Source organism: Balearica regulorum, chromosome 3 (assembly GCF_011004875.1).
Source record: "Balearica regulorum gibbericeps isolate bBalReg1 chromosome 3, bBalReg1.pri, whole genome shotgun sequence".
NCBI lineage: Eukaryota > Metazoa > Chordata > Aves > Gruiformes > Gruidae > Balearica > Balearica regulorum.
The window spans coordinates 51754733-51766589 of NC_046186.1; the positions used below are offsets into that span (position 1 = coordinate 51754733).

The 11857-nt window shown below is 39.7% G+C and overlaps 2 long non-coding RNA genes across 2 annotated transcripts in view; one reads left to right on the top strand and one right to left on the bottom strand.

Moving 5' to 3' along the window:
- LOC142600977 (uncharacterized) overlaps nt 1–11857 on the top strand; it is a 523379-nt gene that overhangs the window by 77382 nt on the left and 434140 nt on the right. The window lies entirely within an intron of this gene.
- LOC142600975 (uncharacterized) lies at nt 4219–11677 on the bottom strand. Its single transcript, XR_012834503.1, has 2 exons — nt 9845–11677; nt 4219–5241 (listed from the first exon to the last, which is right to left on the bottom strand). It is a non-coding gene; the product is annotated as an uncharacterized LOC142600975 (long non-coding RNA).

Consider the following 11857-nt stretch of genomic DNA (forward strand, 5'->3'; position numbering starts at 1 on the left):
CTGAGAAAAGACACAGTTGCCTTAGCAGTGTATTAACAGGTTCAACCCATTAATCTAACAATCCAACAAAGTGTTGATGAATTCCTGATCGCATACATACTCAATCACTGACTTTTTGTTTGTTTGCTTTCAATAAGCATATTTAAATTACAAAATTGACTTCCTGTGAAGTTGTCCATAGTAGCAAGTCAGCTTTTCTCCCTGAGAATGGAAAACTGCAGAGTACATTACCACTACACTGAGTGCTCATATACTAATGTTAAAGCAATCAAACCCCAGTAGTTTCCGTAGCATAAGAAAAGGTTTGCTTTGCAATGACAACGCTGACCTAATAGCAAAAGTTTCTATAAAAACACTTGCATTTAAAGCTTGAACACATGTCCTTGTATGACACCCTCGTCCTTAGGGCCCTCAGTTCTGGCTCCCAGCTCCCTCCTCATTCCTAGCTGCCCCAGGTGTCCATGCACCTTGTCTCTAACTCCAGGCAGCCCAATCTGCCTTGCCCTTTACTTGTCCTTCCTGACTTATTGCAGGCAACGTGGTTCCTGCCACTTGCCTCTCCGGCACAGTTCTCCCCTGGCACTTCTTGCAAGGAGAGCGGGGCCTGAAGTGATGAACTCCTAGGGGATGGGAGAGTGGGGAAGGGAACCTCAGGGAGAATGTTCTGGCCATATAGAGAGAGCATCCACATTAGTGTTTTGGTTTGGAAGATCTTTTGTTCTGCAGATCCGTTCCTAGAGGCACGTATTGAGATCATGTGTGCAGCAGCAAGAGGAGGACCCTCCAGAAGTACCCTGCACTGGTGCTGTACATTCTCTTTGCTTCCAAAGTGTGTTCTTGTGCTCCTGGATATTTCCAAACCCTCCCTCAGCCCCTGGACTCTGACCTCAAACTGAGCAGAATTCAGTAATGAATGTGGTTAATTTGAAACTGATTATTGTTTCTAAGGTCAGTAATGGGAAAACTGACTATAAGCAAACAGCTCTCCTGCGAACAACTCTACAGGGATCTAATGTTTCCCTTAACCAAACAATGCCATAGTAACTAACCTGATGTTTGCCTACTCAACCTGCCAATCTACTGCCATGCTTTCCCTATTGCTTAAAGCAGGCCTCACAAAACGTGCACTAAAAGTTACAACAGCGTGCTTATTTCACTCAGACTAGGCTTAATAGGATGTGTTACTTGTGAATTTTAAATAAATAATCCAAATTCACTTGCATTTGCTGAAATAAATGTTGAATCTCTTCTTTTTGCTTTCTGCATTTGGGAAGCAAAGGCTAAGTTTCACTATCCACGCTTCAATAAAAAACAGTCAAAGAAAAATGTTTCCTGTAAGTACTGCGTATCTTCCTTCACCAGCCAAGGTTTACATCATAGACAAATATGCCCATTTGTATTCAGAGGATGCAGATTCAGGATGCGTCCAACCTATTTCCCTACCACAACCTCATCATCCCCCGCTTCAGATTCCTCTGTTCCCCGGGCGCCACCCTGATTCATAATCTCAGGAAAGTAGGAGATGCTTAATGATCTTGCGACAACTGTTTTCACTGTGGATTTTTCAGCCCAATGGATTGCCCACTATCTGGTAGGCAGGTGAGCATTGCTAACTTCTAGAGCATGAATGCTATTTGCTTATCTGTCATTAGAGTGGCTCTCATCTGGTGTCCCTTTGATGAAGGCCAGGGCTGGTACCTCTTCAACATACAATTTCATTTATGTGGCTTTCTTCACTCTGAATTTCTTCATCCGCTGCTAGTCACCCAAAACCTGCAACACACAATTTCACCTTCTGGTGTGGGGGGTTTTTTTCGGCCTTGAAACATTATTCCATAGTGTGAAGTTATTTTTTCCTCCTCCCCAAAATTTCATCATTCTTGTCCCATCACTAATCACAATTTTAGAAGGACTTGCTCAAGTTCCACATATATGAAAAGATATGCAAACCCAAAATGTAAGGTACCTTACCTTTTACAGATCTCATGCTGATGGCAGAAAGAAAATTGCAAAGTATGGATGTAAAAGAAAAACTGTATTTTAGAAAACTATGCTAAGGAGAATTGCGGGAAACTGATTCTAACATCTTGACACCGGAAAAATTCTGCACAGAGGAGTGCAGTACAAGTTAGCACAGGGAGACCTTCTCATATTTTAGTGTGACTCCACCCAGTACAACCCCACTTGGTGAGGCTGGGTTGTGTCAGGCTGAGCAGCTATGCATGGAAGTACTCTGATGTTGCAGTGTCAGCTGCTGTAGGCTCCCCGCATACTTTCTTGTGGAGTCATATCGTTAAGCCTTGGGATTGTCAGTTACTTGCTTTGACTGGAAGTCTAGAGAACTAGCTCAGATGCAGATGTCAGTACTGCAAACATCTAAAGTTAGATAATACTGCACAGGCAGCTCTCTGCTCACTCTTCCCAGACTGGCCATGTAGTTTCACTGCCACCCTTATGCCTACTCTTCCAGTAGAACAAGTAGACCCTTTGGTATACCTAGAAAATCTAAAGAATCCTTGTCTAAAATAGGTCGAGTGATTCATGCCCTAAACCTACCTGTTCTTCTGCATTGACCACCAAGGGAAGCCCTGGGTGACACATCTTGGTTATCAACATCTACATTACATATGTAAAAGTTAAATGAGACTAATTTCTCTGGTGGTGTCTGTAATTGCTTCAGATATTTCATAGCAAAAATGAAACATATGGCACCTTCCAAAGAGCTCAAATACATGTTTTCTGAAAGCTAAGGAAGGACTTGAAAGTTCTTTGACCAAAGGAAGATATCGATCAGCCTTTTCATGAATCTTTTTCCCACGGACTGATTGAACATCTTGAAACTGTGCACACAGACATTGTTGAGAAGAATACGCCAACAGGGAAAGGTGCAGAGATCTGAAGCCGATAATCTGAGGGAGAGGAAATAGACAGAACCTGGACAGAACTTACTGAGGGTCTATATAAAGAATTTTTTCTAGTTTTCTCAGTAAAATTCAATATGGTAAGTTTCTCAAACTGAAATATATCCTATTCTAGGCTAGAAAATTAAACTGAGAAATCAGTAAAACTTCATCACTATAGTAGTGATACGAAATGACATAGTGTTAGCATGCTGAATTACATTATTCTCCTGACATAAATAGACCTGGATACAAAGGAAGATAAATAAATTCTTAGACTACCTGCATAAATCTTGCCATTTTCCTCATAAAACTAGAGATTGAAGAGAATATCTGAATTAACTCCTTGCTCTAAATGCCAGAAATGAAATCTAAAGTAATGTTTGTGCATGATGCTTTACAATTCAAAGAACTAATCTGAAGTTATTAACCTCTTGTGCCCACAACTATGTCGGGTGACTATGAGACAAGCAAATCAGTACTGTCTCCTACCATTGTTTATGTATGTCACTCTTACTACAAGGAACTGGTTTCCTTCTTGGGGGCAAGTTTGGATATAGAGTATGCAGATCAGAAGAGTTCTTCAGATGAAAAGCCTTGAACACCTTGCTGAAATATGAATTAAAGAGACCAGAGAGATGGTAGGTAGGAGAATAAAAGAGATTTATTTCTATTTAATGTACAATCAAGTTATGTTGTAAGTTGCAAGTACTAAGATTTAAAAAAAAAATATATCAAATTATTATGATTAAACTGACCGCATTGCTTAAGATGTGCCTTTTTTCATAACCAGGCAGCATGTATTCTATAATTGCACACAGAATGAAATCACTAGTAAGAGATACTCTTATCTGTTGATCAAATGACAAAAAGGCTCCTGCACTTGCAGTTAGTAGTAAGTGTATAAAAGTTCAACGAGTGTCTTCTACCACAACTGGCCTAGCTGATGCACAAATTCAAAGCTGCAATCAAAGACAGTTGTGCAATTTACACCTTAGCTAGTATTTTGAAAATGTAGAGGGAGACGTAGTATTAAACTACTAAAGACACAGTTGTGAAAAATAAAGGCACAAAGTACACTCTAGATTAATCAAGGACTACTGATCCATGGCAAAAAAAGGAGTGCAGTCATGAAAAACTAGTATTTTTTTTGCCAGCACCTTCTTGGATGTTATGATCAGCTCCACTTATGTACAACTCTATGTAAAAGCTTTGCCTTCCAGTCTCCAAAACAGCTAGATTACTTTTTTGTATAATCCAAAAATATGCCCTCTGTCACGACTTATCCTAGAGCAACTTTCAGAAATGAGTCACGACCTTTGTTTAAAGGTTTTATTTTTGAAATGCCAACACAAGCTTAGCTGTAGCATTGTCAACAGGGAATGCTACTACAGAGAGACTTAAATGACGCTGTCATGTAGAGTAAAATATATTATTTCAATTGTAAACCAGCTAATTATACATGAAATCTGGTATCTACTTCTCTTTGTTATAATAGAGCTTTTTCATGCTACGGATGAAATATAGCAGCGTGCATAAAGCCACAGAAAGAGCCATTTTGTTTTTATCATATCAATATTGCTCAGTATCTCATTTTAAGATTTGTATTTCTATTCATGTGATAGCCTCGTGTTTTCTTTTGGCTTCCGTTTCAGTTTTAAAATTTTGAATGTACACGTTGACAAATACCCCAGAGGTCAAATCCCAATTTATTAATGTCTGAAATCTCATTATTTTTGAACAAATCTCATTAGTTTAAGACCTAACTGGTGATTTTTTATGCTTAGGCTTATTAAAATTGAGAATAATATAACCAATGTAAATCCTTTCTTTATATAAACGAGCAATTAGAAACAACGTAAGCAATTACAAGCTATATAAATATTTTTTCATTACTTTTGTGATAAATGTGATGAAATTTTCCCTGCGGAAGGTTGATTATAAATCAATCACAATCAGATGTCTCTGCAGAAGCGACCAGTATAAAGAGGAGACAGTCTGGCTTTCCTCAATCAAGTCAATAAGGAATGAACATGTTTTACCTCCAAGACAGACTAAATGAAAACAAAAAGGAATATAATTTTAAACCGAATTTTGGATATACCTATGCACTCTTGGGAGAAACAAGGCTTTCAGTGGTTCAATGTTGTCATCCTGAGAATCCTTTTAGTTTTGACCATAGGCCTTGTATATGGGAGTCATAAAAAGAAAAGGGACGCATCTTTGTAAATAAAATTCCTCTATGTGGTTGAAATTCCATCCTTCCCAGGTTGGTTCCTTCAAATAAAGTTTTCTGTACAGACCAGTTTAGGTATTTGAAAAGATGGTGCTTTATCTTTTCCTTAAAGTAAAAAAAAAAAAAATTTGCATTTTTTTTTCTGAAACAAATAATCTGTTTTCCTTTTTGCCTAGTGCACCTTTCTTGGTTTAGTCGCTTATCAGAAGATAACGGAGAGGTCTCAGATATGAACTTTTAACGATCTAGATCAAGGAAATGAGAGACAGAAACTTTAATAAAGATCTTTTATATGTTCATTTAGTATTTGACTACAGTACATGCCAATGCAATGAAATAATTTCATTAAAATATCTAATTTCTTATGATGTTTCTCTTGTTCTCTCACCATGGGCAGATGGAGGGGAGAGGGTAGAGCATTCCTATTGTGAAAATAAGCAGAATAAAACTTTGCTTGGACCAAAAAATCATAAATAAGAACAAAGGGCCCAGTTCATTTTCCTCCCTGGAACTCCCCTCTGAAGGTCAATTCTGATTATCCTGTATGCCAGTAACAGATGACAGTAGCTAATACTGTAAATTACCTTTTCTTCCTCTCAAAGGAGCTATGAGGAATCTGCCTTTCTCGTTCCATCATGCATGCTAATACTTCCATACATGAATAGCTTCATAGATTTGTGTACTTCTATCGACTTCAAATTTAGTTTAAAAGTTAAACATGTAAATGTTTGCAGGAGCAAGGCCTTTGTTTGCATATTGACTTCCTTTAGACTGGACTAAAATGACCGATATGATGGGGGCATTTGGAGATTGTGGAAGGGGAGAAAGTATGAGTTTTTGCTTATGTATGTGTAAGATTTCTATTGACTGACAGCTTTGTTTTCAAGTGCCCGGGGAAGACTGGGGTCATAAGGAAAGCTGTTGGTTTGCCTCATTTAGTAAGGCAATCTTGGATGTTATTAGGATCAGAAACAGTAATTTTCTTGCTTTGTAGTGGTGACTGCAAATCAACATTGCTTCAAAGATACAACTGATGCCATAGGGCAGAATAAAGGGAGTTTAAGTGAGTCTTTTCTTTTTTGGCAACACAACTGCAAAACATCTCAAGTAGCAGTTTCCATGTACTATTTAATTATCCAAACGTAGGGACTGACACAAGTTTTCAGAACGCTGAAAAAATAACATCAATAAGAAAAAAGCAGGATTTCCCAGTTCTCTTTCTTCAGTCCCTCTTTGAAGATCAGTTTAGAATACGTTTATAGTATATATTTAGTAAATTAGGTACAAATAGAAAGCGAAATAACTACAACTGAGCTAAAAGTATTTATAAGTAATCTTCATAGACACAGACAAAACGTTTTAATCCCTACATTGTGAATTACGTTTGTTATTGCATTCAGTGCATTATATTAATTAATCAAATGCATATCAAAAAAGTGTATAGGCATGATAGTCATTGCCTAACAAAAAGGAGTTAACACTAATGACAGAAGAGGAGGGTTATCACAGATATAAAACAATTTGGTTAGGTCAAAATTGATTTGGGGAAAGATGGTAAGAGCTTCTACTCCAAAAGTAAACCATATTTTCAATTCAAAAAGACAAGCTTTGATAAACAAAGGAACTTACTTGTGAAGTCAGGGACTGAGGAATTCAAGTATTGAGGATAATATAATTATTTCAAGTGAAAAGTATATGAACTTTGTGGCTCAAGAAAGTGGGGAAAGTTCTGCTGAAGAGCTTCAGAGCTAGTTGAATAAATAACCACAAGCAAAACCCAAAACATTTACAAAACGGCAAAGAGAACAAAGCACAAAGGAAATGTTATCCAAAGGATCAAGAAAAGGAAGGACAAAGTGAGAATTGCCAAAAGTCAAGCTGAGTTAGACTTCCAAAAAGACATGAAAAGCAAACAACAACAAAAATTCTTCATCCTCATAAATGAAAGACAATAAAGAAAGGACTGTAGTGCTACAGAATATGAAATGGAGAGAGATGGAAGATAATCTTGGCAAAAGATAAATTGCACTTCGCTATTGATCTGAAACGAATACTTTGCCTCAGTTTTTAATGAGTACAATGACTGATCATGGGAACAAAGACAGATTAGATAATGGCAAGAGTGTGTGGAAAAGCACAGTTCAGAACAAAGATAGAGCAGAACTCAAGAAAATGAATGCCGCCTGTTCAAGAGACCGCATCTTCTCCACCCCATTCCCAAAAGCAACTAGCATGTGAGCTCATGGGTCTGGTGCCAGGTGAATGGAGAGGAACAAATTTCACACCTGTCACTGAAAAGGCGGTTCATTCCAGCAGTGGTGTTTTTAATAGCCGATCACCATGACATCCAGGCCTGCAGAACATACATAAATTAGTATCAAGTACAGTTTAGGCCAAAATTGAAATTCCTACCCTTTTCATTTCATTCACCTTTTCCAAATGTAACTGAGTGATTATTCTATTTGCCAAATATTTGCTGCTGGATATGTAAGCTAAACTTTGAGAAGCTTCAGTAATTTCCCATTTTTACTAAGACATAATATACACTGTCCAAGTATTAAATGTATGCTACTTCTACTATTAGGATTTAATGTATACAGAATTTTACAAGACTTACTTAGTTGGCAAAACTTCCTTTTTGTTTTTGTCAGCAATTGTCATTTGTCAGGAGATAAACTGCATGGCAATACCACATTTACGACTATCAGTCAAATGCGAACTAACAGCAGAGGAAACCATAATGGCATCCTGAAAAGGACTTCACAGAAGGACAATTCTTTGTATTTACTTTCCTTACTTAATTTAGAAGGATATTTGCTAGTTGTACACAATAAATTCATTTATTCAGTAGGAAATAAGCATGAGGTCCTTGCAATCACTATTTTGAGTTAAAAATAGCCCGAGTTACTGAGAGATCATTGCTGCTTGTTACTATAATGACACAATTTAGAATCTCTATCATGTAGAAGAACAGCCCATATTTGCTGGGAAATTCTGTTCCATGACTTTTGACTCTCTGAACTATGAAGTTGGCTGTGGTTGCTGTCCTCTCCATAAGCAGAAATCTGAGCAGCAGGGCAAATAAATCAGAATGGGAATGGAGGAGCAGGGCCAGGTTGGCAATATTAGAGATGAGTGCTTTTGTTTTTAAAAGAAGGGGGAAAATGCCTTGAAAGTCATGCATTCTCTGTGCCTACACTGGCTCTGTAGCAACTTGCTTTTCTGTTCTTTTTGTAGCAACCATCAAAACAATTGAGGAAGACAGCAAAAGTGCTCCTCCTCACAGCACTCTAGTTTTTGCTTCTCACGGTCACATACTGGGGTTGCATAGAATTAGCATGACATAACCTTTACATAAATATTAACAATGAATGTTCTCCTTCACAAAAAGCAAGCACGATTCTTTGCTGCCTGTTGGGTGGAGGGCTGGTAAAGGCGGCTTTATTCCATATTTGATTCTTCATTTTTCTTGGCAATGCCTCTCATATAAGTTGGCAGCTCTAAATTACTTTGCTGCCACAGCCCCCTATGGATCATTGCAGCAGCTCAAAATAGCTGTTCAAAGTGAGGAAACCTCTACACAAGGAGTATCCCCTAGGAAGAAATTTCAAGAACTCTACAGCCCCTTTGTGCTACTGGGAAAGTGTAAAGAGACTGGATAAGAATACAGAATTCATCATTGTCCTTTCCATACAATAAAACATTCAAACTTTCTCATCTTTCTTTCTGGACTTGATTACTTGTTGACACCAGGCCTGCCCTATTGAAGAACATGGGTAAGAGCAAAGATTGCTTCGTGCTAACTCTGTGAGCTCTGTGTTCTGCAGCTGATTTAGCAGTGAAAATGAGGAGCAGCTTCAACAACATACAGGCTTGCATCCCATTTCTGGCTGCCCCAAAGCTCCGTTTTGGCATGCAGGAACTCTGAACCACTCTTGACTGTTGGGCTTGGTTATACACCTAACACAAAAAATGGCAAAGCAGAGTTGATATACTTACAACAGTTTTTTATTACATAGAATTTCCTCCTGTGCACAGGGTAATGTACCTGGCCAGTTACAGCCTGTTGTGCCAGTGCCAGCAGATTACTACAAAGGAACCAGATCATAAACAATTTTTGGTCCTGTGTCTCACAATCATATGATGATATCTGAGCCTTCCTGTCTTCCCGAGCCTGCCTTCCTCCAGATTCAAATGTCTGATTAATGTTATTAAATCAATTTTAAAACTGCTCTAGTTAAATTAGTGCAATCCCTTTGGACATTTTCAAACCTGCTAGTCCTTCAGCTCCTGTTCTGCCCTTTATCTCTGAGTAATCTCAGTTGTAAACATGAATTCAGTGACCATCTTTCCAACGATGACTCACAGAACCTCCCTCTAATCCACAACAATCTACTTCTGTCCTTCCTGAAACCCCAGCCTGTCTCTCAGACAATACTTTGTTCATGTCTAGTTGTCAGTCAAGTTCAAAAAAGAGCTTTCAGTGTTTCCCTCCTGTCTCTCCTCCACCTGTTTCGTGCGTATCTTTCAGCAATCCAGCCTCTCATGAAGAAAGGTCTGCAGCCTTCAGCGTTAATATAAACCTCTTTTTAGGTGTTCATACCCATACTCTCTGGCTTCAGATATATTACATCAGCCTGCTACTTTTCTATCACATCAGACAAAGTACTTGCCTTTGTTTTCAAATACTTTCACTGTTTCATCTTACTCAGCGCTGAGATCATTTCCCTCCTTTTGTCAGCTGGTCATACTGGCCTGTATCGTCCCTTGTTAGACTTTCAAACAAGTACTTCACACCGTTTTGTAGGTTATCCTTCATACTGCGATGCTTCCTAGAAATAAAAAAGAATTTGCTTAATTTTTTTTTTTAATCTTGCAGTGTCTTAGAAACGTTCTTGTGGGTGACTGATGTCCCTTAAAACCAAGAGACTAGTCATAGCTAGTGGGTTTGGCCCACTCAGACTAGTGTCTGGTAGCAGGTGAAGAGACATTGAAGTCCTGAATTAGAAAAGTCAGACAAAGCACTAGTTGAAGGGGGCAGACAAGAGCACAGTCAGACTTCAGGAAATGCTGGAGTTTGGGTGCACGTGGTCCAAGACATGCGTTGAGACCACACTACAGTCAAAGATCAGGAAGTCAGAGACCCCATACAAGACAGGATTCAAGACAAGAAAAGACACATCTAGCTGGAGCAATGTCATATAGATCACTAGCAAACAGAAAGTGGGATCGAGTACCTGGCTGAAAACCAGAGACTAACCTTAAACCAACAGAAAACAGGACTAGAAACTAGTATTATGGATCCAGAAACAAGGATAGGGGTACTGGTATTAAAAGTAAATGGGGAATATGGCTGAACAGAGTCCACAAACTCTCAGCTGTAGTTTCATAAGCACTTTAAGCCCACGTAATCCATCATGGCTACTGAAACAAGTGGTCCCACACTCCCCATCCGTACTTTCTTGAGCATGCCCAAGCACAACCTCTTATTTGTACCAATACAAGCATTTATGAAGCTGGGACATGAACTGGCTTCAGAAACTGATGCAAGTTAAAGCTGATCACGATGAAAAACTATTAACCACGATTAAAACTAAGTAGTTAGCATTAAACCTGATGCAGTCCACTACATAGCCACAAAGTGCTTGTACTGGTACAAAGGAGGAAGCAGAACGTAGGCAGAAATAATTGGTTGAGAAAGGAAGACCTTCTATTTATGGTAGTAACAACTTAGACAAAGTTAATAAAAACCTGTGAAACCACAGCACTGGAGAACATGTTTCTGTGTCAGCTACAAGGCTGTGTTAAGGGTGCATACAGTGGTGACTAGCCACCTAGGGAATGATTCACATCCAGCTGCCTTGGGAATGACTCACTGACTCAATGAGTCACTCCTCCACTCATGGACAGAGCCCACTGCCTTATTATGTTGTCCGATACTATCTCACTGTCTCCTAGTAGGGACTCATTCATTTGTCCTCATCCATCTGCTGCTGCTTGTCCCATGCTTTATATTGTAAGCTCATCGGGGCAGATTTTGTTCTTAATTTCTTCAGCAGTGAGGATTCCCTTAGACTACGAAGTATTAATAATACTGGGCTATAAAGTATCGTAATATTGATGAAAAAATGTTTTAAACTACCATAAAGCCGTTTAGCATGCAATGTTATAATTAAAAAAAAATATTGCAAGTAGTCAAGTATTTACACATGCACATACACCTACTCCACCCTGGCAGACGCTTCCTCTCCTCTGGGCTGCATAGAGCTGCACATGCCCTCCTTCTGCCTCTAACAACTAACTTCTTACTTCTTGGTCACACAGCTCGCACAGCTCCTTGAAGGGAAGAGGGGAGCGAGAATCACATCGGAACACTCAGTTAAGCCTCCTCTTTACTAGCTAGTAACGTACGTTAAGAAAGCGCAGAGGGAAAGAAGCGTTAGGTGCAGAGGGAGTACTGCAGCTCTGGCCCGGGAAGAGGCTTTATTCTCGGGCTTGCTCCTTGCTACGCGCATACTTGTTTCGGGGTTTGCTCCCCCATCGCCTCTCGGCCATGTTCAGCCCTGCTGCTCCCCCCCCCCCCCGCCCCAATCTCTCACTCCGACCACAGGCCACGCTTCTCCCCCTGGGGGCGGCGCGGCCCGGCCCCAGGCGCTGCCCCAGCCGCGCCGCCGCCCGCGCTCCCCTCTCCCGCTCCCTACGGGCGGGCGGGCGGGCTGCA